General features: G+C 46.1%; 1 long non-coding RNA gene across 1 annotated transcript in view; it reads left to right on the top strand.

Annotated features, from left to right (window-relative positions):
• LOC141989582 (uncharacterized) overlaps positions 1-24869 on the top strand; it is a 105703-nt gene extending 80834 nt beyond the window's left edge. The window contains exon 3 of the long non-coding RNA XR_012640008.1: positions 24315-24869. This is a non-coding gene — a long non-coding RNA (uncharacterized LOC141989582). The remainder of the gene's footprint in view (positions 1-24314) is intronic.
• The last annotated feature ends 2795 nt before the right edge of the window (positions 24870-27664 follow it).

Below are 27664 nucleotides of genomic sequence, written 5' to 3'. Positions count from 1 at the left end.
TCATGTACAGTTTGAATCATGCACAGTTAGACACAGCAATGAACATTCAGAAAGGTGGAATGGAATCTGGCTTAGGTTCAGACTTCAGGGAGAAACCCAGAGGAACCATGCGGAGCTCCTGCACGGCATTTCCTCCTGGAGGGAGCTTTCAGAGGCCCACTGAGCTTGAGAGGAAGAGGTCTCCCTACCTTTATGATCCAGGAGCTACCTGTGTGGACCTTCCCTCAGCCCCCTTCTTTCGGCAGCACAGTGCTTCCATAGCATGGAGCCTGAAGGAGTTTCTACTGTTTCCTAACTCCTGCTAGGATATCTGTGGCCTGTAGAGCACTTGAGTAAAGAGCCACATTCTTGCCAACCCTTCTTTGGAGCAGCTCTGGTGGAGAACGAGGGAGGGGAATGGCACTGTGGAAGGATCAACCAGTCCTCATAACAGTGCAGAAAGCACCCCCATGGGGATGCTTCCACCTAGTATAAGTTAATGCCTAATTAACAAAATAAACCATTTCTAGCTACACCCTGGCAGAGTTTTAATAACTCATTCATTCTGCTGCTAACTCAGTGCAGATATTGTTATTAGCATTTGACAGCAGGGAACAACCGAATGTCTTTCTACAACTGTACATTAAACCTGGGGATTATTTAGATGCTGGGGCCTTTTGTGTTTTGTTTTTCAACAGATGTGAGAAGCTCGGGGGTTGGATTTCAGTCCCAGTTGAGACTCATTTTAAGTGGTCACCAAATAAAAGTGCCCAGCGCACTATGGAACTCTGCTTCTCCACTGTGTCCTCACAGTGCCTACCGCTGCTCTGTTATCTTAGGGGCAGGAAATACGTTTGAATGGGTACTAGATATCCAAGTTACACCTGACTGGCTATAGGATGAATCTGGTCACCCCATTGCAGTACTCAGACAGCTGAGTGGCAGGTTGTGTATATGCAGTATACTGAACACTAAAAGAATGTCAAGTTTGCAAAGTCAAGCACTCAAAACATAGGGAATGCCAGAATCAAGGTTGCGCATTTAACCTTAACTTGGCCCCCTTGTGCATATGCACTCTTATACCATCTCCCCCACCCCCACCACATTTCTCATCTCTCTGTATTTGAGTTTGGGCTGTTCCTCTTTCTCCTCCTTGCTGCCTGGGTACTAGCAAGGAAGCATTGAGAGCACAGGAGGGACAACCTCCCTGGCCTCAGATTTGGTGCCTGGCACTATAGTGGCCAGGAGGAGCAATTGCTGGGAAATTCCTGCTGTGAGCCCCAACTGCCCTGGGTTGAGGCTTACTCAGTGCAGGTAGAATCTTAAGAGAATTTGGCAGCTAAATACTATCAAGTCTCTCCTAAGCATATGTAAGCTGAGAGAGGTTTTTTTTGTAAAGAGGATTTTAAACTTGGACAAATTTGGGGGAAACGTGAAGGGGATGGAAAAGACACATCCGTGACAAGTGTGATACCCCCACCCAAATTTCAAGCCCCAATCCAAAGCATGGAGAAGCTAGTATGGTTGTAAGAATTTTTCCACCTATTTTCCTCTTGCCTCAGTCTCAGAAATGGCTGAACCAGTGTAAGTGAAACATGCCCCCAAAATTCAACCTAAAGCAGACAATTGGGATAGAAAATTTCAGTGTTGATGGTTAAAGTTTGGAAAAATTCTAAGCAACTGAAAATAGGGACTTATAATGGAAAGAATTAGGCAACCTTAAATATAGGCAGAGCTACATGCTCCCCCCTGTAATCAGACTAATTTTAAGTGAGTGATACCACAATAAAACAAAATGTGGGCCCTGGTGGGGAAAGACCAATAGTGAGAGTGCATCTATCATATAAACTGCACTGAAGAGGCCATAAATAAGCTAGTAAAAAGCAATGTGTGTAAGTAGGTGAAGTGGTGCATGCTAGGGGGAACAATTCCCTGCATTTCTGTCCTAGCCCCTGTAACTTAACAGGCACGTCAGGCATTTTATTAGGTGGCTTGTGTTAAGCTAAACCCTTCACACTACAGTCACTTGGAGAAATGGAAAATGAGTGAGTTGTTCTCTCTATAATATACCCAATCATGTTATTGAAGACTTTCAGAAATAATGGAACAGGCAAATCTTCCACCAGACCAATTCTGCAGTTGTTTTCTGCTGAGAGCAGCACTAAGAAGCCAGTTGGGGGCCACAGGTCACTCCTTTTGCTTCTAGCGAGCTAGAGCAGCTACTAGACCTACAAAGGGGTGAGAGAGAGAATCAGCTGAAGTGTATACAGTGTCTAGGGCTGTGTGTACACTGCATACCTTACAGTGGCGCAGCCGTGCCACCGTAAAGTACGCTGTGTAGCCGCTCTTGCTGGCAGGAGCCGGCAAAATAAAACCATCCGCAACGAGAGGCAGTAGCTTTGTCAGTGGAAGAGCGTCTCCTCCCGACAAAGCACTGTCCACACGGGCACTTTTTGTCATTAAAACTTTTGTCAGTCAGGGTGTGTTTTTTTTTTTTTTTTTTTGGTTTTTCCTCCCACACCCCTGACTGACAAAAGTTTTAGCGACAAAAGTGCAGTGTAGAGAAAACCTAGATCTGGGTTGCCTGATTGCTCGCTTGAGGTAGGAGGGGGTTGGGAGGATACTGAACCTGGTTCCTAAACTGTAGATAAGGAGAAGGGGTAACTGCTGATATTCTTTCACACACATGGATGTCCTTGGGATCTGCCATTAAAATGTATCCAGCCCAAGCCTTCATGAAAATGGGACTGGGGTGGATCAAAAGTGGGGTAGTAACACCTACTGAGCTGGGTTCCTCGGGTTGGAATGGAGGTCATACAGAAGGCACTCTTGCCCAAATTGAAACTATTGGGAGTTAGGAAAAGGTGAAACTATTTGGAATAAATAAGATTTGACCCTAACCTTCAGCCCAAACGCCAATCAAACTTGAAACTTTTCTGAGAGTTCTAAAAGTTTGGCTGAGTTGACAGTTTTAATTTCCAGGCCTCTATCACAGGGTTCAGGGTGCAATTCAGACCACTGAGGGGTTGTTACCACTTGTCCTGAAGTCCCGGTTGCATTACAAAGCTTTGCAGCTCTAGCTCCCAGCCTGGGATGCTCACAGACAGCCTACAAACATGTAGGTCACACCCTGAGTGTCTGGATGCTAGACAGCCCTGGTTCAGAAAGAGCTTTGTCTAAGCAGGTTTCTCACTTATTCAGTTTCCAGAAACTCAAACCCCTGTTGGTTGAAGGACCCATCTTTCTCAGCTTGCAAGAGCTCTGGCTTCTTGTGTCCTTATAGTGAGGGATGCCAAAGATGGCTTCTGTCCTTGCTCATCTTCCAAAGTTCAGTGACCTTGCTTCAAGAGGCAAGATGACCTCAGGCTGGTTTTTGCTTCCTGTGGGCATCCCATCTGCCTATATGTAAATGGGTCTTCCACTGTTTTGATTCCACCATGCTTTAATTTACAAAGGAGACACAGGTAAGTAGCTGTGACATTCCATCCTGTCGAGGAGAGATCCGTTTCTCCCTTTGCTTGGACACAGACTGTAAGGCCTAAAATCAAAGTGTAGTGGTGCAGGTGGCCTACTCCAGCAGGGGCTGGAGGCTATGGAAACCTTCAGCTAATTAGGGCAAGACTTGTTAGGAGCCAGACAGGAGGCAGCTGCTGGGGCAGCCCAGATATAAGGAGCCGTAGTCCGGCAGAACAGAGGGGAGTCTCTCCCTGACAAGCAAGGGAGGAGGAGGGAGTGGCTCCTAGGGATAGCACATGAGATAGAACAGTGCTGGGCAGGCTCAGGGGAGCAGAGGGTGAGCTCTGGCCTGTTACCTGCTAGGCTGCAGGCTCCTGCCAGAAAGGGCCAAGAAGGTGCAAAGGCCAAGGGGAAGTGGCCCAGGGATGATAGGCAGACAAGGGGAGAGGAGGGTAGAGAGGCTTCTGCTAGAGGGTCCCTGGGTCAGGATCCAGAGTAGTGGGTGGGCCTGGGTCCCCGCCCCCTTGCACTGCACCTGGCTGCAGAGGAGCATGGCTAATACAGACTGCAACTTGCCCCTGAAGTGCGGGACTAGATTTTGGATTGTGGTTGGCCCCTGCGGTGAGTGCAAGCCAAAGGACTACTGTGACCCCCGGAAGGGGAGTGAGAAAGAAGTAGTGGGCACTGCCGGAGGGCACTGTCCTGAAGAGGACACCACTGAGTGGGGGAGCAATGTGGGTCTGAAACAGCAGAGTAGAGCAGACAATGGGCAAGATACCACCCACAGAGTGTGCTCCGGAGCTGGACTGAGCTAATTCCTGGAGCAACCAGCAGGAGGCACCAGCGGTGGTGAGTCTACACCATTACACAAAGATTATCCATAATTCCTGATAGTGTTAATAAATACATTTTATGATATTAATCACCAGCTTTCAGAAAGACCTTACTCTCTTTTTATAATACAGTAATATTGTATACAATGAGTTGATTCAATTGCTTATTGCTTGAGGTTCAGCCCCCTGTCTTTATAGACCAATAAACCTTTTCATTGTATTCTTTGAACAGTAAAACCCCCAGACCAAGTTTCTCTCTCCTGTCAGAGCATAGATGCCATGCTGCCTTTCCCCCACCCCCTTGTTAGCTTGATAGCTTTGTTTGCCTGATATGTGAATATACCTTCATTGTCTCTTGCTGATGATTGAGCTGGTTAGAGAAACAAATACACATTCCATTTACCAACTCCCCTGGCAGGCCTGGCTTAAACAGCTTTTAATCATCACTTCAGCACATATCCATAACTCTTATTACACACCCTGTACATACAACATGCAAGAATATTAATGATCGGTGAAAAGAAAAGGAGTACTTGTGGCACCTTAAAGACTAACAAATTTATTTGAGCATAAGCTTTCGTGAGCTACAGCTCACTTCATCGGATGCATTCAGTGAAAAATACAGTGGGGAGATTTATATACACAGAGAACATGAAACAATGAGTGTTACCATTCACGTGCCTTACAGTGTGTATGGTAACACCCATTGTTTCATGTTCTCTGTGTATATAAATCTCCCTGCTGTATTTTCCACTGCATGCATCTGATGAAGTGAGCTGTAGCTCACGAAAGCTTATGCTCAAATAAATTGGTTAGTCTCTAAGGTGCCACGAGTCCTCCTTTTCTTTTTGCGAATACAGACTAACACGGCTGCTACTCTGAAATGATCAGTGAGTTATTAGTTTTCAAATGATGCCTCCCAAGGCATATTCTGGACAAAGATTATTACAGTAACGTGTAGGCTGTGACTACCGGGGTGCTTAGGATCCCAGCCTCCCCTTTCCTAGTTTTGACTCTCTCTGAAATCACTGGGAGTTGAGGGCACTCAACACTTCACTGGAGACACTGCACCCTGAAGAGTCCGGCACATGGGGTGAAAGTATCCTACTTGCAGGTGGTCAGCCCCCGCACACACACTTTTTTGTCCCGTGAAATATTTGAAGGAACCTTGTGAAATGAAACCAATTCATTTTTTGTCTCATAATTGGAAAATTTTTTGTCCCCCCCCACCCAGTGTTTCAAAACTGAAATGAAAAGGGCCAGTTTGAAGCAAAACCAAAACTTTTGTGGAATTTAGTTTAGAAATTTCCTGTTTGAAAAGGTTTATTGAAAATGATGTTTTTCCCTGTAGGGAGGAAAAAAACTTGTTTTCAATAAAAACCCCATTTTTCAGCAAGCAAAATTTTTGGTTGAAAAACTTCAGCCAGCTCTAACTTAAACTTTTGGTGATAGACGGAACCTCTAGGACATGGCACTTGATGCAAACCCATTGAAGTAAATGGCAATTCCATGTCCTTTGAATCAGGCCCTATGCTGATTTACAGGACTGAAGCCTATTACGAAATGTCACATGGTGGAAGCTCGTATTGTTTTGGGCAATGTCACTGACAGAACTTTGCTTATTCTAAGAGCTACTAATGGTTTAGTGATTCTTCTCACAGCTCAGAGGATTATTCTTTGTAAATGAAGGCAGCGATATTTCAGTGATCTCACACTGGTTAGATGCCCCGGTGTTAACTGCTAGTTCTGAAAGCAGTTCACTTTTAACAGTAGGTGGATTGGATCAAACGCAAGGCCTCCTATTGTTACCAAGTAGATTATGAAAGCATTAACTGTGATCATATAATTGCATTGGAGATGCTGACAAGCTGAAGTGTGTTATGTACTATTTTCCCCTCTTAGTCCTTTTTTCTGTTGTCAAGGGCAGGTGTTTTTGTGTGGTACTCTTTAATGATATTTATGGAGGTATATTTTCAAGGTTTTTGTTTAACATTGTCCCCTTCCTCAGTCTATTCTGAAATTCAGCTGCATGTCTGGTGCATCATTTGTTCAATTATTTAAAAGCCTGAATGGAGGCTAACTTCGCTATGCAGCAGCATATTGTGGAACAGAAGCACATAAATCTGTCAGGCAATCAAGCGGGGGTGGGGGGAGATTTATTTAAAAGTGTATGGCAATTGCAGACAGAAACCTAGCTGTGACCATAATCCTTGGGAAGAACTAATGGAAAATTTTGCTATTATGGGTATTCCAGATCTTAGCTATCAGGAAGCACTGAGTGGTTGCTTTAGTCTGAGTGGTTTGGGAACAAGCACAGTAAGGCCATACCACCTCTTAAGATTGCTAAGAGCATGGTGTCAGAGGGTATGGCTACACTACAGAGCTTACCGATGCAGCTGCGCTGCGGTGGCGTTCCTAATGCAGACACTGTAAACCAATGGGGGAGAGCTCTCCCGTCGACTTAATTACTCCAGCCCCTGCGAGTGGCAGTAGCTGTGTTGGTGAGAGAAGCTCATCCACCAACATAGCGTTGTCCACACCGGCGCTTAGGTCGGTATAACTTATGTTACTTGCGGGTGGCTCATTCACATTCCTGAGTTCCATAACTTATACTGACTGAAGCTGTAGTGTTCCCATAGCCAGAGTGTGGATTTTTCTTGCAATGTCTGGCTGGTCCAGAGGGGTCTTGAAGATACAGCTGAGGCTTGCCATCTCTCCTTCCTTGCACTGTTTCTTAATGGCTACAAATGTGATATTTCTCCTAACGATAATGCAAATGCAGCCTCCCTGGAGGCTGAGGGAATGATGCCCTTTGACCGGAGCCAACTATGGATCAAATACTTCTTCCCTAGCCCTGAGTCATCAAGGGATCATTCCTTCAAAATGGCAGTGAGACACCCCCCCACCCCCAGGTGTGCGTCCCACCTGATCTCCAGCACCGATGCATGTGTAAAACACCGGTATGGTGGGCTGCATATACATCTAGTGCAGAGGTGGGCAAACTACGGCCCATGGGCCACATCTGGCCCACGGGACCATCCTGGCAGGCCCCTGAGCTCCTGGCTGGGGAAGCTTGTCCCCAGCCCCTCCCCCGCTGTTCCTCCTCCCTCGCAGCTATGCCGCTGCATGGGCAGTGCAGCTGGCACCCACACCCCCCCCCCCAGGCTTTCCAATAAGTCTGTCCTGCCACTCTGAGTGCCATTGGGGCGGGGGGGGGGAGAGTTGGATAAGGGGCAAGAGGTCCCCAGGGGAAGACAGGGGGCAGTTGGATGGGGCAGAGGTTTGGGTGGGGGGGCGGTCAGGAGACAGGGAGCAGGGGGGCTTGGATGGGGTTCTGGGGGGCAGTTTCGGATGGGGGTCCCGGGAGGGGGCGGTCAGGGAACAAGGGGGGGTGTTGGATGGGTTGGAGGTGGCGGGGGTGTGGATAGGGGTCAGGGTGGTCAGGGGACAAGGAGAAGGGGGGGTTAGATAGGGGGGTCAGGGGCAGGGGGGGTCAGGGGCAGGGGGGGGTCAGGGGACAAGGAGCGGGGGGGTTGGATGGGTGGGGCGTTCTGAGTGACAGGCAGTCAGGGGGCGGGAAGTGGGAGAAAGCAGATGGGGGTGGGGGCCAGGCTGTCTGGGGAGGCACAGCCTTCCCTACCCAGCCCTCCATACCATTTCGCAACCTCGATTTGGCCCTCGGGCCGAAAAGTTTGTCCACCCCGATCTAGTGGCTGGTCTGTCTACTGGGGGATAATAGCCTACCATAGCTACCAGCAGTCAGAGTCACTCCTTTAACTTATGTGGCAGAGGTCTATGCTATGCTGCTGCATGTCCTGGATTCAAATTCCACTGATAACCTATGCAGAAGGTTATTGCACATGGAGCACTACCATAAAGCCTCTGAGGTGGCAGAAATGGGACAACATGTTAGAATTTATTTTTTTCCCTTCTTCCCTGCAAGAATGTTTGGGCCCCCTGCAAGTACTAGATTAGCTCAGTAAGAACAATATTATCTATAGTGACATGCAAGGAATAACCTACAGGCTAAATTTCCAGGGAGTTCCACATTCGAGTTCTCTAACTGTAGCTTTCTGTGGGTTATCTGCTTATAACTCACCACATAGTGCCTTAGGCTAAAGGTATCACGGTAGTTCAATTTTACATTAGAGGCAATCGGGAACAAGAACCTCAATTTATATAGTGCAGTAAATGTACATGGCACATTACAGAACACTTAAGACTGGATTCCTGCCCAAGCTTTGAGCTAGAATTATTTGATTCATGTATGATGTAGACAGTAAATGGACAAAATACTCCAGTTTACCAAACTATTATGTGCCCGCCAATTAGTTACATTTATTGCCCTATGGTACAATATATTAAAAAAAAAATTAACTAGACTTAATTGGCAACGGGCTTAGTTGCCAACTGTGTCCACATATCTATTCAGGGGACACCATCGTAGGGCCTAATCACATCAGTCACACTATCAGAGGCTCGTTCACCTGCACATCTACCAATGTGATATATGCCATTATGTGCCAGCAATGCCTCTCTGCCATGTTCATTGGTCAGACTGGACAGTCTCTACATAAAACAATAAATGGACACAAATCAGATGTCAAGAATTATAACAGGTTTCAGAGTAACAGTCGTGTTAGTCTGTATTCGCAAAAAGAAAAGGAGTACTTGTGGCACCTTAGAGACTAACCAATTTATTTGAGCATAAGCTTTTGTGAGCTACAGAATTATAACATTCATAAACCAGTCGGAGAACACTTCAATCTCTCTGGTCACTCGATCTCTGACCTAAAAGACGCAATATTATAACAAAAAGACTTCAAAAACAGACTCCAAGGAGAGACTGCTGAATTGGAATTAATTTGCAAACTGGATACAATTAACTTAGGCTTGAATAGAGACTGGGAGTGGATGAGTCATTACACAAAGTAAAACTATTTCCCCATGTTTATTCCCCCTTCCCCCCCCGGCCCCCACTGTTCCTCAGACGTTCTTGTTAACTGCTGGAAATGGCCCACCTTGATTATCACTACAAAAGGTTTTCTTTCTCCTGCTGGTATTAGCTCATCTTAAGTGATCACTCTCCTTACAGTGTGTATGATAACACCCATTTTTTCATGTTCTGTGTGCATATAAATCTCCTCACTGTATTTTCCACTGAATGCATCCAATGAAGTGAGCTGTAGCTCACGAAAGCTTATGCTCAAATAAATTGGTTAGTCTCTAAGGTGCCACAAGTCCTCCTTTTCTTTTTGCGAATACAGACTAACACGGCTGCTACTCTGAAACTAAATTTTACGTTCTTTCTTTTAATCACCTAGAGGCGAATTGACTGTTGTATCCCATTAATCAGTTATAGTACCACATGCTCAAATGTCTCCATGTGCAAATGGTTAGCTATTAATTATTATATAGCCCTGTAACTATAGGTATAATATACTGGTTCAGTTTGTTACATGTTCCCTTCTGATGGCTGGCTCACAAATGAGGATAGGAGTCCATTAATGCTACTAGCTAATGGAGTGACTCCTTTAGCTGAACTGGTAGAGGCTCGTGCTGGAGGTCCCAGGTTCAGTCCCCACCAATGACCCATGGTAGGGGCAGGTGATCGTTACACAGACAGTCCTTTACAAATGTATTTGAAAAGGTCCCTGTTCTGAAGAGCTTACAATCAAAAAGATCACACAGAAAGGCAGGTGCAGACCATGCTGGGGAGCACTTCACCGCTTGCAGGCCAAGCAAAAGAAGTGAGTCTGAAGGTGGGGACAGGAAAGGAGCTTTGCTCACAGGAGGATGAGGCTGATCCAAGCATAAGGAGCAAGTATCTGTAGAGGAAAATGGCATGAAATCAGGCATGGGAGAAGGAGACAAAAGGAGGATTACAAGGAATGAGGGCAGAGAAACCAGATGGAGGGGGTGGGGGAAGCTGTGAAGGGTGATGTGTAACCAACCTGCTGGACTATGAATTAGTGTCTCACAAATATCTGACTTACCAGCAGCTACGTCAGGTACCAAAGAGCACCACTGTCTCTGACATCACTCCTGATATTACACAGTTTCCTGCCCGTGGTCGTTCCAGGAGCACCCTCCACCACATCTAATTACTGCAGTCTCTACAAACCCTCTGCTATCACGCTCCCCCAAGTCATTAGAGGGAGCGTGAGGAGCAGAGCTCTTTCCTTTTTCTGTGCTATGAATAGCTGATCTCTTTTGCATCTGGTGTCACAATGACACCAGTCAATCACTCCTCCCTCAATTTGCATCGTGCAGCCCCATTGGTTGAAATGAAATAAGTTAGGAGAGGACAGAGAAAGATGAACTTCTTAGCGTTCAAAAGACACTAGTTGACTTGGCTAGAAAAACAAGAGCTCTTTGCACACATAGAGGTTGTGGAGATTTTTCTGCATCCAGATCAGAGGCTAACTGCCTGAGTTCAAAGAAAATTCATTCAGGTGCACACAGGGGATAATGATCATGCAGATACCCAGATAACCCAATCCAAGATGGGGACCATGCCTTCCCATAGCCCTTCCTCTACCAATCTTGTGCTGCTTCAGTTCCCCAATTTCAACTGCTATTGGAGCCATCATTACCTATTGCCTGCTTTGTTGCTGCTGTACCCCTTGGCCTGTCTGTTCCCCTCTTTACTCTCCAGTACTGTTCTTCACACACTCCTGTCTTCTTTGCATTGTACTGCTTTGTCCATGCTCAGCTGCTGTCCTATCAACGGTTCAGGTCATTCTTAAGTAGGGGTATTTTGTGACGCCGAAGGTAACTCAGCCAATCACTACCTAGTCCTCTCCAGTTCATTTACATACTGCAATTGGATTGGCTGAAATGAGTCATTAAGAGGGCTTTACAGTCTGACATAGCTGAGGCCCCAGGACATTGTTTCATAGCACGTCGGCAGGTCACAGGCTTTCAAAGGACGACATTTCCATTGACATTGATGGAGAAAAAGCAGAGTCTTTCACCAGAAATTCATTCAGAGAAGTTTGAGAAACTATCAAATAGATGCTTTGAGCATGTGTAGTGCACTGGGCTAGAACACGTCCCCAAGATTTAATGGAAAAGTTGAGTTTGTGCCATTGTTGCCGAGGAAAGCCCTCCATCATTGCAGGTTAAGAGTGTAAAACAATCCCTTTAGAATAAACATAACGTATGGTTTCATCAACGCAAATGAAAAGCAATTAACCCAAATCATGCCCTTAATTTATAAGCAGTCAGTACATTTTGAGAAACTGAGATCTGATGTTGCCGTATCAAATTCCTGTGAATTCCACTGGGCATCGAGCACATAAGATTACACTATGCACAGAGCATGTCCTTATTAAATGTGCTGGCTACAACATTTTATTGCTCTCCTGGAGGTCTATTGCGTTTGCCTTTTACTGGAAGCGTAATGTTTTCCCAGGATCATTGGTATACTGGCCACACAAGTCTATCTTCAGCTGACAGACTTGTTAAGCTATATGTTTTGCTTACGTCCTTTGTCACCTTTTTGTTGATTGAGGTGCCAGTTAGGACACCATGCAGTTGTTGTATTTAATGAAATTATAAAATAAAGTGGATTTCTTAATCAGTAAGGACAGGAAACCACACCTAATTGTGCCTTGAGTGAGCCTTGCTGACATACTATTAATTAGGTTTTTAAATGTCCAAATAGTAGTGGTAGTATGATGATTATTACTTATCGGTGGTAGTGATGTCGATGTAATAGGTTCTTTCCAAACAATCAGGAAGAATAGGATGCTCCCTGCTCCGACATCCTCCTAGCCTAAGGGCATACAGACAAGTAGACAGAGTTATGGGGGGGGGGGGGGGAGACCAACAACAGGCAGTTGATATAGGCAGGGCAGCTCAACTCATTGTATGTAACGCAGCAGAAGGTGGCTTCAAGAGGGACCTGAACGCGACAAGGGTAGGAATCTTATGGATTGGCTTAGGGAGATTGTATGGTACATTGGGGCAAGAAGAGCTAGAAGAAGGGCTGGAGCTAGAAACATACAAAACAACCCCTCTGCACCCAGGAAAAAAATCTAATATGATACACGAATATAGGAATCGACAGACCGGATCAGACCCAAGGTCCATCTAGTCCCGTGTGACTCCAGAACCATGAACCATAAGAGAAAGAACCATGCAGTAATCAGATGTGGGGTAATTCACTCCCCCGTTCCCGTTAGGTCTCATCCTGCTCTCTAATAATTAGAGATTGGCTTAAACCTTGAAGCATGATGGCTAACATCCATTCCAGAATGATCATCATTAATCATGAATACTCTGTATATTCGTGATATCCATAAACCTGTTCAGTCCTTTTCTGAATCTTGCTTAATTCTTGGCCTCAGCGACTTCCTGTGGCCATGAGTTCCAAAGAGAGAATGCTGTATACCCTTTGCTTTGTTCTAAGAATGAACTGTGATCTATGCATTATGGGTTAGTTGTGCTGGTGGATTCTCCTTTGAAACATGTCCATTCAGAAACAGGGGAACTCTCAGTATATTTACAAGGTCAGTCATTTCTCTGAGGATTTGGAAGAACGATGGGGGGGGGGGGGCAAATTTTCAAGAATGGCTTCTACAATTGCATCCAGGATAATTTGCTGTCATAGTTGATTGCAGGCACAAAATGAGAGGCCACGTCTGAAAATTAAGCCTTTACAGGCTTAGCCTGCCTTATAGTAGCACCGGAGATGCATGGCAATTTGTGTTTAATTCTGGTGTGTGTAGTGGGAGATTGGGGGAACTGTCAATGATTTTTTTTTTTAACCCCTTTGATCATGTCTTGTGAGTGACAAACACCTACGGATATGGAGTTGCACTGATTTTGTGTCTGGAATCAGAATCTGGCCTATAGGCGTTGCCTGATGTACCCTCTCTGCAGTCTGAATTATGCCTAACACAACACAGGTGAAGCTGAACACTAGAGCTGTTTTGAAACTTTGAAAAGATTCTTCTTGTTATCAGTGGAAAATTGACTGGGCTGCAGAGTTTGATTTGACATTTGGGTGTTAATGTATTGGGAGAAGAAACCAAGATTTTTGTTTGTTTGTTGAAGCAACAAAGGGCATGTCTACACTGCAGCTGGCAGACAGCCTCCCAGCCAGGTAGATATACTTGTGCTAGTGGGGCTAAGAATAGCCGTGTGGACGTTGTAGTGCGGGAGCCGGCTTGGGCTAGCCACGTGAACTCAGACCCGGGGGTTGCGTGGACTTGAGTTCAGGGGGTTAGCCTGTGCCATTGCCAGTGCCACAATGTCCACACAGCTATTTTTAGCGAGTTAGCGTGAGCCCCACACCCTACCCAGGCTAGGAGACTCACTCCCAGCTGCAGTGTAGACATACCCTAAGTGATTTAGGTTCTCAATTAAAAAAGCCCTTAAAAAGCCCTGATTTATCAGAGCTGGGTGTGCAGCATTTTTGAAAACCAGGCCCCTTTTGAATGTGCCAAGGTGGGCACCCAAAATCACTAATGACTTCTGAAAATCTTGGCTAGTTTGTTTTCTTATCTTAGCCACACAGCAAACGAAACCTCACAGCAGCAAGTATCTGAGCGCTGGTCAACTGACTCAGACGCATGCTGCAGGGCTAAAAAGAGCAGTGTAGACATTCGAGCTTGGGCTCTGAAACCTCAAGGGGGGAGAGAATCTCAGTGGACCCAGGCTCTAAGATTTGCTGCCGCAAGGTCTTTTTTGCTGTGTAGATATACCCTTAAATCTGGTGATGGTGTCAGATGAGCTTCCTTGGGAAGGGCTTAATTCTAACAGTGTGTTTCAGCAGAGGCATGCTAGCCCTCTGAGAGAAATCTAAAACTCAGAGCCTTACTGTGCTTGTGTAGTTGTATTATATGGAGTCACAAAGCAAGCTGGATTATGGTTAAAAATTCTACTTTATCAAGGACAAGGTCAGGACAAGGTATGTTGGTCAGCCACATGTAGTGGGCCATGAGAGGCATAAAACTAAGCTATTTCCTACCTCTCTCTTTTTTTTTTTTTTTTTTTTTTTTTTTAAGAGCTTAAACTGAAAACCTCAGTGATTCTCTGCACACCATCTGGACTGCCCTGATTCTGTCAAATTAATCCCTATCATAAATATGGATCTGGTCTGGTTTTCTTTTTGTTTTTTTTGGTCAGATCTGCACTTCCGAAACACATGGTCAGTTTTCTGGCAACAGCCAACCTTCTCTCATGGGCTAAATGTAACTGTAGTTTGTCTATTTTTAAATTCAAAGTGCCTCATTTTGGGTACTAAACTCTCAGCAGGGTTTACTGGTCATCTCTCTGACTAAGGTTGTTAATATTGGAGCACTTTTTGCAAACCTTTGTTTCAAAAAGCAGAGATCAAGGTGAATATGCAAAAATGGCATGCACCCTAGCACTTGTGCAGGCAAATCGGTCCTTTGTATATCCCGTTGCAGGTATTTGTGTCCATGGCTGAAGAACTTGAGTTAGCGTTTCCTTGCCTTTACAGTTTAAAATCACAGACCTGACTTTTGACTTGACTTAAACTGTTTTGAAGGAGTAACTCCATTGAAAGCAGGGGAGTACCACTGCTGGAAAACAGGTGTTACTGCAAAATCGGGTTTGTCTGTGAACCTTATTTTTGTTCTAGAAGATCAGTCTCAACCTATGTCAGGGAAATCAGCGTATGTCACAATCTAAACAAGCTCCTCACATGTTGGATGGGCAATTTCTCTTCCAGTGCATTCAGTCAGGCATGGTGTTTGAAAGGTAACTAATGGAAAAATGCACTCCTTTTCCTTCTGTAACAATGCTGGTTCTGGTGGGACCCAACTGAGAGTGCCAATTCAGGAGAAATTGCTTCAAGCAGGGCAGTTACAGCCCAAGGCTGGGGTTTCTATGCACACCAAGGCAAACCAAACCAGCCAGACAGAGAAGACTTTGGTTTTACCCCACCGGCTAACCACAAATCATATAAGCAATTCCCTTAGACACTCCAGTTTCCCAGTATCGCCACCAGTGCCGCTCGTTATGGGGACAGATGGTTATGAAAACCAATACCCCAGTAAAAGAAAAAAGGTTCTCTCGATCCCAAAGGACCAAGCCCCAGACCCAGGTCAATATACAAATCAGATCTTACCCACAAATCACACTGTTGCCAATCCTTTAGAATCTAAAATCTAAAGGTTTATTCATAAAAGGAAAAAGATATAGATGAGAGCTAGAATTGGCTAAATGGAATCCATTACGTACAGTAATGGCAAAGTTCTTGGTTCAGGCTTGCAGCAGTGATGGAATAAACTGCAGGTTCAAATCAAGTCTCTGGAGTACATCCACAGCTGGGATGGGTCTTTCAGTCCTTGGTTCAAAGCTTCAGTGTAGCAAAGTCCCTCCAGAGGTAAGAAGCAGGATTGAAGACAAGATCGAGGAGCTGCAGCAGCTTTTCATATTCTCTTGCCATGTGGTCTGTCTTTCTTTCTTTGTTCCAAAGACAAGCTGTCCATCACATGGCCTGGAAAAACCTCAGAGTTCTGTCCATAGGCATGCCCCTGCATACCTTGCTGAGTCCCAAGGCGTGTCTGCTTTCTCTCAATGGGTCAATTGTATAGCTGATGGTCCTTAATGGGCCATCAAGCAGGCTAGGCAGAGCTGACACCAACTTGTCTGGAGTGTTCCCCAGAAGCATAGCACAAGTTTGAAATATAGACAGTATAGAGCCAATATTCATAACTTTAACTACAAAAATGATACACACATATAGACAGCATAATCATAACCAGCAAACCATAACCTTGTCTTAGACACCTCATTTGACCCCCTTCATACAAGATTTGTTGCCACTACAGGACCTTGGTTACAACAATGATTTATATGGTCCCAGTTTATGTCAATAACGTCACACCTTCTCTCAGAACTATGATGTTTTCACAGATGATCCTAGATTTATTCTTGTATATTTCTCAGATAATTCATGGCTGGGCAAGGTGCTTCTCATTTCCATTGCTTGGAAAGCTGCTGTGAAGAAGAGAGGAGTAAAACTGTACCCAAAGCAAATAATGCTGGAGCACCATTATATCTGGCACAGATGAAACTCCTTCCTCTCTTTCTGTAATGTGATTAATTCATTGCTGTATGGAACCAAAGCCCATTAGAGCATGTCAGAAATCCACATCGTGCTCTGGAGTGCTCCGCTTTGCCTGTGGATCTCCGGTTTAGCTGACAGATGTGGGAAAAGAAGAAAACACATGCAGCCAAAATACCCTCTAATGACTGCATGTGTGTGGCCGCGGAAGAACTGAATTGATTCCAGCTAAGAGTGGAAGTTTATTCCAGCTAAGATCAGCATTATTGTGTTCTTGATGCTTCTCCCACCCCCTGTTCCATGTTTTTTGGGTGGTATAATGTGGGTTGGTGTTCTAGTCTTATGCTTGGATCCTGCCACCTTTCAGGGGCTCTCCCAACCCCACTATCGATGGCTTATGGATCTAGAAATCTTCCCTTTGCTGCCGGACAGCATTGCACTTTCAGAGATTGAAATGAAAGCTGCTGTCAGGCTTTAAGTGTGTAAATGTTGCTGTCACAGTGCAGGGCAATGGCCCCTGTACTCAGGGGTGAAAGTAACTTAAAGGACTTACTGGTACGCCGGAGTCCTGAGCAGGGTGTGTGGCCTCAACCAGAAGAGGCAGGGCCTTTAAATACCTGGGCCCTTTAAATCAAGATATAAAGGCCCTGGGGTTCCAGCTGTGGCTGGGAGCCCCGGGCCTTTAAATCACCCCCGGAGCTACCAGCTGCAGAGGCGGCTGGGAGCCCTGGGACTCGGGCAGCGTTTTAAAAGGCCTGGGGCTCCCCGCAGCAGCTGGAACCAGAGCCCTGCTGCCGCTACCCCAGGGCTCTGGCAGCGGGGCTTGGGAGGCGGTTTAAAGGGCCCAGGGCTCTGGCTGCTGCAGGGAGCTCTGGGCCCTTTAAATCGTCAGCCTGGGGAAGCTGGTCTGGCACAGCATATTGGCTCTTGCCAGTACGCCGTACCAGACCGGCTTACTTTCACCTCCGTCTGTAGTCCCCCTCTGTGGACCAGCAGTGGCACCCACTCTAGGCTCCCAGCTCCTCTGCTGTCACCTCTCTTGGGTGGAGACCTGTATCTCTTGCCCTCCTGATCAGGGTTTTTCCAGGCTGCACAGTTCCCTGCCTAGTCTGTGTTATTCCCAGCAAGCCAGACTGCCTAACCAGGCAAGTGTCTGTGCTTTGTTAACTCTTCAAAGGCTATAAACAGCCTAAATGACTATAGTTATAGGTTTCCTCACAGCTCTTTCTAAGCAAGCACATTTTATTCTTAAGGTGAAAGCATTACAGAGAAAACATACTAAAAACCATATAAGTTCCTATATGAATGCTACCAGAGGTCACCATCTCTATGGGGTTTAGTAGGCGAAAGTCCTCCTAACTCTTCACAGGAAGGATTGGGGGGCCCTGTTGGACAGAAGGTCCTTTCCATTTGCTGGATCAGAAAGAAGGCCCGGAGGCAATTTAAACCGGGCTATTTATCCCAAAGTCCTTTCTTTGTCTGTTGGTCTCTGGAGAATCCAGTTTGAACTGCCCTATGCAAGCCTCTCCAGGCAGTGGTAGCTCTACAGAGATGTCACAGCCTGAGAGAATTTGCTAATCACCCTCCACTGTTCTTAGTTCCTGAGGCAGTGTGGTCACCGTCCCCCAGGCAAGGTGGGAGAAAATCCCTGTCTCACAAAGAAGCATAAACTTAATACAGGAAGATCTCCCAACAATGTAGCAGGAAATTGCCATATTTATCTCAGATGCCACATTCCAGATCAGTGGTGTCCAGGTCTAATTGTATCATATGAGCCTGGGTATACCATTTTACCCCCACTCTGGGAAAATTGTAGGAGTAGCAGAATGGCTCTATACAAAGGTCTCTCACTGTGCATCTTACCATACCTTGGGCCCAAATTTTCAAACCCAAGTATCTAAAATTAGTCTCCCATATCCACATTTAGGCATCTAAATAAAATCGGCCTGATTTTTAGGTTTGCTGAGTGCCCACAATTGCCATGGAATTTAGTGGGAAAAGCAGGCCACTCCTATCTAGCTACCTAAATGTCAATTTAGGAGCCTAACTTCAAACACAGAGGCTTGAAAATATTGCCCTAACAAGACAGAGGTTTCTTCTATTCTGGATGGATTCTTCTCCTCCCTTCATCACCGTGGGATCTGAACACCTGCCAGTACTGCTGTAAGTGCCATGACTCATCTGTAATGTGTGGCTAAGTCGCTCTTGTTCCTCCTCTTCCCAGGGGGAGAATTGGGTGTGTGCAGTATAGGGGTTTGGTTGAGTTGGTTGGGGTAGGGGGGCTAATGCACATGCTGCTCTGAGTTTAGGGATGGAGAAGGCAGGGCTCAGAGGTGCACCTTGTACTTGGGAGCAGAAGATGGACAGGTTTGTAAACCGTGAAAGCATTTCTTTAAAATATCGTGACAACACGCAAGTCCTCTTTATAGAAATCAAAATGACAAGAGCAGGAAGTGTAATGGATTGGATAGGTAACACTGTATACAAGACTGTCCCGGTGGGATAATATCCTCTTTCCCGTCATTAGTGAGATCCTGACATTACTCATGGAGCAGAGAGTGCTGAAGTAGAAGAGCCTTGCTCCTTCCTGTTTAATCTTGTGGGTTTTTCCCAGATTTGTTCAAGTGAATCTAATGGCTCAGCTGTTTGGCTTGGCAGACCTCTTGCCAGACCTCTGTTTGGCTGCCTTTGGCCCCGCGGGCCTTGCCCAGTTTGTTTTACTGAAGTGTCAGCACAAGACTGAGGCAAGCCAACTGTGCCGGTAACACCGACGGATGCACACCTCGGACAAACATGCTAATTACAGGGCTTGTGGGATGGACGGCAAGGAGGACGTTTTTGCTTGGCTGAAGCACGGAGCTTCTACTGCTCTTTATGTGGGAGGTGAAAACATCCCGGGTTACAGGATCTGTGCATTAGTGGAGAGGCCAATGTGCCATAATGAATGAGAAGCTCAGTAATTTGCCACAGAGTTGCTATAAATCAAAACTGAAGAGCTGTCCGGGCTGCTCTGGACAATTGTTTTGCAGACTCTCTGGAGTCTTTGAATTAATCTCCCACAACCATCACCACTGCCCACAAGCAGTATCTCTTATTTGGGCTGTTTTACTCTGAAATTAATAGATTAAATCTAATGGCTTCCACAGAGAGATGAAATCCTGGCTTCATTGAAATCAATGGCAAAGCTCCTATTGACTACAGTGGATCCAGTATTTCACACACACACCCCTCCTCCCCCCCCCCCCCAGCCTGTACCAGAGTTTTTTACATCCCTCACACAGTTCTGGCATGTGTCCTTCCACTCTTGGCCTGTGTTCTATTCTTCTTCCATTTCCAGAACTCCCACTAACAACAACAGGAGCTTGTGCACAGATCAAGACTAGAATATGGCCCATTGTCAGGGATTTCTGCTTAACTATTACCACTGACTCCAGATGTATTATTTGGGGGAGTTTGCAAATGCTTAAAGATATCCTGTTGAGTCAGCTCTGAAGTGGGCTCGGCTTCTGGCAAAGTGTATGAGCCCAAAAATGAGGAGCACCATTAAACTTCTGTATCAGCTATCACAGGGCTGCAACTTGAGAAGTTGGTTCCCTGTCACTGGGTTCTGTCCTAAATTAAGTTTCATGGGGCAAGCATCAGCAGTCACACTTCATATAAAGAACAGGAGTACTTGTGGCACCTTAGAGACTAACAAATTTATTAGAGCATAAGCTTTCATGGGCTACAGCCCACTTTATCGGATGCATAGAATGGAACATATAGTAAGAACAAATATACACACAGAGAGAAGGTGGAAGTTGCCATACAAACTGTAAGAGGCTAATTAATTAAGATGAGCTATTATTAGCAGGAGGAAAAAAAACTTTTGTAGTGATTGATAATCAAGATGGTCCATTTAGACAGTTAACAAGAAGGTGTGAGGATACTTAACATGGGGGAAAAAATTCAATATGTGTAATGACCCAGCCACTTGTCAACTGTCTAAATGGGCCATCTTGATTATCACTACAAAAGTCTTTTTTTTTCTCCTGTTGATAATAGCTCATCTTAATTAATTAGCCTCTTATAGTTTGAATGGCAACTTCCACCTGTGTGTATGTGTGTGTGTGTGTATATATATATATATATATATATATATATATATATATATATATATATACACACCCACCCACCCACACACAATCTTCTTACTATATGTTCCATTCTGTGCATCCGATTAAGTGGGCTGTAGGCCACGAAAGCTTATGCTCGAATAAATTTGTTTGTCTCTAAGGTGCCACAAGCACTCCTGTTCTTTTTGTGGATATAGACTACCACGGCTGCTACTCTGAAACTTCATATAAAGTGTTACCGTGACCCTAAGAACTCACTACCAGCTGGCAAAGGATTCACTGTTCTGTAACAGTGGCAAAGAGTCCTGTGGCACCTTTGCTGCTTTTACAGATCCAGACTAGCACGGTTACCCCTCTGATACTGTAATTCCTATTAGACCTGACAAGCTCATGACCCTTTACACACTGCTGTCATGGTATTTATCTATAAAGAATGTTTGAGCTCCTTAGTGAAAGCCGGGATCATGCTGGTGAAATGTACATATGATGATATTTAAAAAGTCATGCCTACATACTGAACATATGTTATACCAAGGTGTTACTCACCAGCGGAAGTGGAAAAACTGGTTTCCTGCCAGACCAGAGATGTTTATCCTTCTATCTGTTGAAATGTAAATTAAGTATTGTGAGCCAACACAATGGAAGCCAAATCTGTGCACACAGGAGTATGCACCTTGGAGCCAAAACACCACAGACTGAATGACAGGGTTATCCTGACTCTGAGCTGCAAAGACAGTGAACTTTGGGGATATAAGGGGAAGGCAAAAAGGAACCCCTTGTCCATCACTGAAGGAGCAAAAAAGAGTCCTTTTTGCCTCCATGAACATTGGATCCCAGCCATGTGGGTTGGCAGAGGCAACAGGGTGGGCTTCCAGGGTCACGTTCTCCTCCCCCCGTCCCCCAGATTTCTGCAAGAGCCGAGCTATCTTTGCAGGGCTTGCTCTGCCAGGGATGCTCCAGATTGCCGGCTCTGTGCAGCGCCATGCCTGTGAGAACCCAGCTGGGGAGGCAGCGGTGGCCCTGGTCCGGGGGTCTCTGGGAAAAATGCCAGGAGCAGGTTCCCTCAGCTCAGCCTGAGTGAGGGACATTGCCTGTGCCTCTCCCCCTGAGGTGTCCATGAGGGCGCAGAAGCTCCAGGATTGGTTGCCCTGGCCCAGGAAGGTGGGGCTGGAAGGTTCCTGTACCCAGAGATGACCATGGTGCAGTCACATGCCCCTCCCCCAACCTTTAAATTGTGGCCTGCCCTCCCCACTATCAACAGTTGTGTTGGCTCTGTGGGTTGGTGATGCTGGAAGATTGCTCTGGGTGAGAAACTACTTTAGACAAGGATTTTAGGCTATTTTAAGTTGTTTAGACTCTAAGAAGCGTGTTACATCTTTTGTTTTATATGTAACCTGTGGTGGTGGTTGCTCACTATCTCTTGAATCTTTATCTCTGTTAACAAACATTTTTGTTTGTTTTCACTACAAGTCAATTAGTGTGGCGCTCATAAAGGAGCGGGCCCTGAGTGGTACCAGTCATGTTGTATGTACTTGTTCCTTTGGGGCAGCTTACCTGCATAGGCGTAGTCTGACTTCTGTATTTGGGGGGGCAGCTCCAGTCAGGCCAATTCCATGCTTGCCTGAGGCTTGCAGTTTAGGGGGAGCAATGCCCCCCAACTACACCCCTGATTACCTGGTAATTTCTATGAGCATCCAGTGATAGGCTGCAATGCACCAGGAACTGAGGGGTTGGTTTGTGCCTGTTCCTAGCCAGATCTGGGGGGAACGAAGTCTGCAGAGGCGTGGAAAGCAATGTGTGTATGACTGGAGGCTGTTGGTTTCAAGGAGCTGAGCTACAGCAGGTACCAACAAGGCTGTTTCATGATGGACAGGTAGTGGCAAGGTGCCGCACAACCCCTGGGGAGCATCACAGTGACATAGGCCTATGCATCTGAAATCAAATACAGAGCTCTTATCAACTGCCATCTCCGTAGATCCAATATCGGGACTCGAACTCGTGACCTTTGGCACAGAAGCCTGCATAGGGAACCTTTACTAGAACAGGACTGAAATATTCCGCCTGGTAGAGGACAGCAGTACATAGGCATATGTAGACCAAGGCCCACTGTCTGGCACTTCGTATTGTAATTTACAGCTGTGCAGAGGCTGAAAAACGCTATCCAATCAGAACGGTGGTGCCTGGCACACACTTTGCCCAAGGGTAAATAACTACCCAAGGCGAAGGCCATGGAGCATCCAGTTATTACTATTATTAGTTATTATTAGTCTTAGGACCAGCAATTCAGAATAGAAAAGGCTTTTCAGAAGTAACATTATTAACCAGTCTCAGTTTCCTTGTTTGTTGCTTAGCATTTGTGCTATCACACAGGCCAAGAAGTTCCCACTGTTTCCAACTCTTGCAAATGTATCATAGGGCTCACTGGCATTTTGCTGAAAGCCCCAGCTGCTGGAGTCAAGTGATTATGTGAGTCTCTCAAGCTTTTGTTCAAAAAAGATAAACCCTTGTGGTTATTGAAAAGTTTGAAAAGAAAGTGGACCCTAAAGGCTCAAGCACCCAAAAGGCAAATAAAAAGGATCCAAAATATATTATTTCTTTTTAAAAAACACTCATGAATTTTAAGCCAATGTCATGATTATGGGCCCTGAGTCATGATTTCTGAATGCTTGAGGTTGGCAATACTACAGTACACTTCCAGAACTGGAGATCAAGGTAAAGTGGCTACTGATTTTATAAATGCCTTAACCTAATAAAGGATTCTCTAATGTATTTTTAGGAGATATCTTTTAACTGTAGAGGGAGTGATGGTTTCCCATTGCAGTGGCACTACTGTGGAGTACATTCCTTGTAGACTCATGCTGCCTTGTAGACTCATATTTGAGTTTCGGAATACCTTCCTCCCCCATTTCCCTGGGCTTTGACAGGAGTTGGTTTCTCTTTCCTTCTGCAGAGAAATTCCCTTAGTAACTGCTAGTCTGTAATATCCTAGTCTATAAAACAATTTATGGATTGTTTTCAGGCCTATGCGTCCTGGTTGTATTTGACATTTTGTCAAAACACTTCTACATTTTTTCCAAAGGTTAGCAGTAAAACTTTGCCTGGTGCACTAATTATCAGTGAAATAATAACTGTTCAGGGAAGGAAATGCACATCTGGATTAAGAGAATGTGTGTTATGTTTCTCTTCTTTCAGCACCGCTATTCACCCAAGTGCTTCATACCAAACATAGGTTTCCTTTTTCATTAACTTTAATTGAGCCGCTTAGAATTTCTTATTTGCAAACTCTAAATTCACAGGACCTGATTCTCATTTACTTCACTTCTGCACTTAAGGCAGGAACTGGGGTAGAAGAGGAGGGCATTCCAGGGCCAACCTGATCTTAGTGTAAGTTAAAGCAGCCTTGAGACTGCTTTATCTTATGCTCTGCTTCCTAGTACCTCCTGTGGGCCATGGCAATCAGAGAATAGCCATTGCACAGTGCTCTTTGGCCGGGGCGGCCTACAATATTTTGGCACCTGAGGTGGGGAGCTCAAATATCACCCCCACGTCACTTGGGCCAAAACTTTGAAACTCTGGGTCCTAGTGGTGCAGCCCCCTCACAGTCTGGCACCTGAGGCAGCCACCTCAGTTCGCCTCATGGTAAGGCCAGCCCTGCTCTTTGCCCACCTCCCTAATCAGCCCTCTGTGCCACGACATGGGAGCAGAGTTTGTGCAGAACCCTTACCCCAGTTCTGTGGTGGCTGGGAAAACCCCCTACAGAGGATATATTGGGGGGGGGACATTATGGTCTAATTTTGCCTCTTTTATGCTTCCAGATGATGGAAAGGGGTCAGATTGTAATTGAAGATGGGGGTCCAGTGTTTTTGATTTTGAATGGTCTTGCAGGTATTTCAGTGCTTGTCGGCAATGCTCAGACCCAGCCCAGATCTGGTGCCCTTTAGTCTGTTTGGAACAACCAAGCATCCACAGAAACTGTGAGCTGAGGTCTCTGCTGGAAGATGGTCCTGACACTCTCTCATGAGGCTTGATGGTAAGAGCCAGGAGAGCATCTGTAAGCTGGAGCTAAGCGTGCTGTTAGAAGACATGCTACTCAACTTGTATTTTCTGGACAATTTTATGATGTCACTTAAGAAAGGAGATGCCTGTTTCTGCACTCTGCGCCCTTGTCTGACCCAAGTTGCACTCACACTACTGCCAAATCGCAAGGCAGGGGTCACCGTGAGGAAAGAGAAAGCTCATACCATGAGCTAAATCTGATGGAAAGCAGGGACAGTGTGAATGCCAGGAGGAGTGTCCTGCTTTAGGGCACAATTAGTACTGGCTCATTGCACAGCCCAGCTCAGGAGGGGGCCACATTAGTCTAAAGTTCATTCTTAATGGGAAATGAGTCATTTAGCAGCTATTTCTCTAACTCTTCCACATCCAGCGATTAGCACAATACTCACCAAACTGGTACATACAATACAGAGCTGTCTCTGCCCCCTCCCCACCCCGAGACACTGAGGACTAGACTCACTATGGGCTACTACTAGATGTGACTTGGACTAAGGGCTGGTCTACACTATGAGTTTGTTGGATTTAGCAGCATTAAATCCGAATTAACCGTGCACCCGTCCACACAACGAAGCCATTTTTTTGACATAAAGGGCTCTTAAAACCAATTTCTGTACTCCTCCCCAACGAGGGGATTAGCGCTGAAATTGACATCGCCATTTCGAATTAGGGTTAGTGTGGACGCAATTCGAAGGTATTGGCCTCCGGGAGCTATCCCACAGTGCACCATTGCGACCGCTCTGGACAGCACTCTGAACTCAGATGCACTGGCCAGGTGTACAGGAAAAGCCCTGGGAACTTTTGAATCTCATTTCCTGTTTGGCCAGGCGAGCTCATCAGCACAGGTGACCATGCAGTCCCAGAATAGAAAAAGAGCTCCGGCATGAACCGAACGGGAGGTACTGGATCTGATCGCTGTATGGGGAGAGGAATCCGTGCTATCAGAACTACGTTCCAAAAGACGAAATGCCAAAACATTTCAAAAATTCTCAGAGGCCATGAGGGACAGAGGCTACATCAGGGACTCAACACAGTGCCATGTGAAACTTAAGAAGCTCGGACAAGCGTACCAGAAAACCAAAGAATCAAACAGACTCTCCGGGACAGAGCCCCAAACATGCCGCTTCTATGCTGAGCTGCATGCAATTCTAGGGGGGCCGCCACCACTATCCTACCCCTGTCCGTGGATGGGATACTCTGCCATGGCTGAGGATTTTGCAGATGGGGAAAATGAGGAGGAGGACGAGCTTGGGGAGAGCACGCAACACACCGTTTTCCCCGACAGCCAGGATCTTTTTATCACCCTGACTGAAATACCCTCCCAACCCAATGAAGCTGGAGAAGGGACCTCTCGTGAGTGTACCTTTTTAAATATAATACATGTTATAAAAGCAAGTGTTTTTTAATGATTAAGTAGCCCTGAGGACTTGGGGTACATTCGTGGCCAGTACTGCTCCTGGAAAAGTCTGTTAACGTGTCTGGGGATGGAGCAGAAATCTTCCAGGGAGGTAGATCCAGGTACATCTCCTGGAGGTACTCTAAAAGCCTTTGCAGAAGGTTTCTGGGGAGAGCAGCCTTATTACGTCCTCCATGGTAGGACACTTTACTTGCTACTAGCATGGCGGGGTAATCTGGTATCATTGCATGACAAAGCCTGGCAGCATATGGTCCCAGTGTTTGCTGGCATTCAAGCAACATCCGTTCTTTATCTCTCTGTGTTATCCTCAGGAGAGTGATATCGTTCATGGTAACCTGGTTGAAATAGGGGAAGTTGATTAAGAGGACATTCAGAGGTGACTGTTCCTACTGGGCTGTTTGCCTGTGGCTGAAAATAAATCCTCCCCGCAGTTAGCCACGCGTGGCGAGAGGGGGGAAGGGGGGCATTGGCACTGAGCTGTTCGCGTTTGGCTAGCAGGAATCTTACCTGATACCAGCCAGGCGGTGGAGGGAGGGGAAAAGCGATCATCCCAGAGAATTGGATGGAGGGAGGGGGTTAGTTTGGTTTCTGCTGCTGCACGTTAACAGGAAAACTGCAGCAGTAAATGGCCAGCTCAACGGGCTTTGCTTGGTATGGGAAAGGAGGGGGCTGCTGTTATGAAGGTTGCAGAAGCCGAAAGACTATGGCTTACCATGGCCGCCTGCAAGCCGAATTCTGTTGCCCGGCCCTGCGTGGGTGATCTGTAACACCAAAGCCGCAGGCACTCAATATAAGATGCAAAATGTGAACTTGTACCAAAATCTCATGTGCTATGTAATGTGAATAGTGTTGTTCACCGTGAAAGAATATAGCCATTGTTCTGTAAAATGTATCTTTTTAAATACCTCACTCCCTTTTTTTTCCTCCAGCAGCTGCAAATGATTCAAGCCTTCCTCCTCCGTCCCAGAGGCTATCTCAGATAAGGTGGTGAAAACAACGCACGCGCGATGACACGTTCTCTGAGCTCATGCAGTCGTCTGTCACTGACAGAGCTGTGTGGAGGGACACAACAGCAGACTACAAGACAGTGGTCGATGAACGTAAGGCGAGGTGGCAACAGGAAGATCAGAGGAGGCATGAGGAAATGCTGGGGATACTGCGGGATCAAACGGACATGCTCTGGCGTCTGGTGGAGGTTCATGATCGGCAGCAGGATCACAGACTGCTGCTGCAGCCCCTGCTTAACCGCCCTCTCTCCTCCCCAAGTGCCATAGCCTCCCCACTCAGACGCCCAAGAACGCGGGGGGAGGGGAGGCGAGGCTCCGGGCACCCAACCACTCCACCCCAGTGGACAGCCCAAGCATCAGAAGGCTGGCATTCAACAAGTTTTAAAGTAGCCTTTTCCTTCCCTCCTATCCTCCTCCCATACCCCAGCCGGGCTACCTTGTGAGTTATCTCCCTATTTTTGTAATCAGTTAATAAAGAATACATGCTTTTTAAACGATAGTGACTTTATTTCCTTTGCAAGCAAGCTGTGATCGAAGGTGGGAGGACGGGTGGCTTACAGGGAATTAGAGTCAACCAAGGGGGCAGGTTTTCATCAAGGAGAAACAAACAGAAGTGTCACACAGTACCCTGGCCAGTCATGAAACTGGTTTTCAAAGCTTCTCTGATGTGCACCGCTTCCTCCTGTGCTCTTCTAACTGCCCTGGTGTCTGGCTGTGCGTATTCAGCGGCCAGGCGATTTGCATCAACCTCCCACCCT

This window comes from Natator depressus, chromosome 6 (assembly GCF_965152275.1).
Source record: "Natator depressus isolate rNatDep1 chromosome 6, rNatDep2.hap1, whole genome shotgun sequence".
In the NCBI taxonomy this organism is placed as follows: Eukaryota; Metazoa; Chordata; order Testudines; family Cheloniidae; genus Natator; species Natator depressus.
Note: the sequence above shows the minus strand (reverse complement) of the source record. Positions and strands in the feature narration are given on the sequence as shown.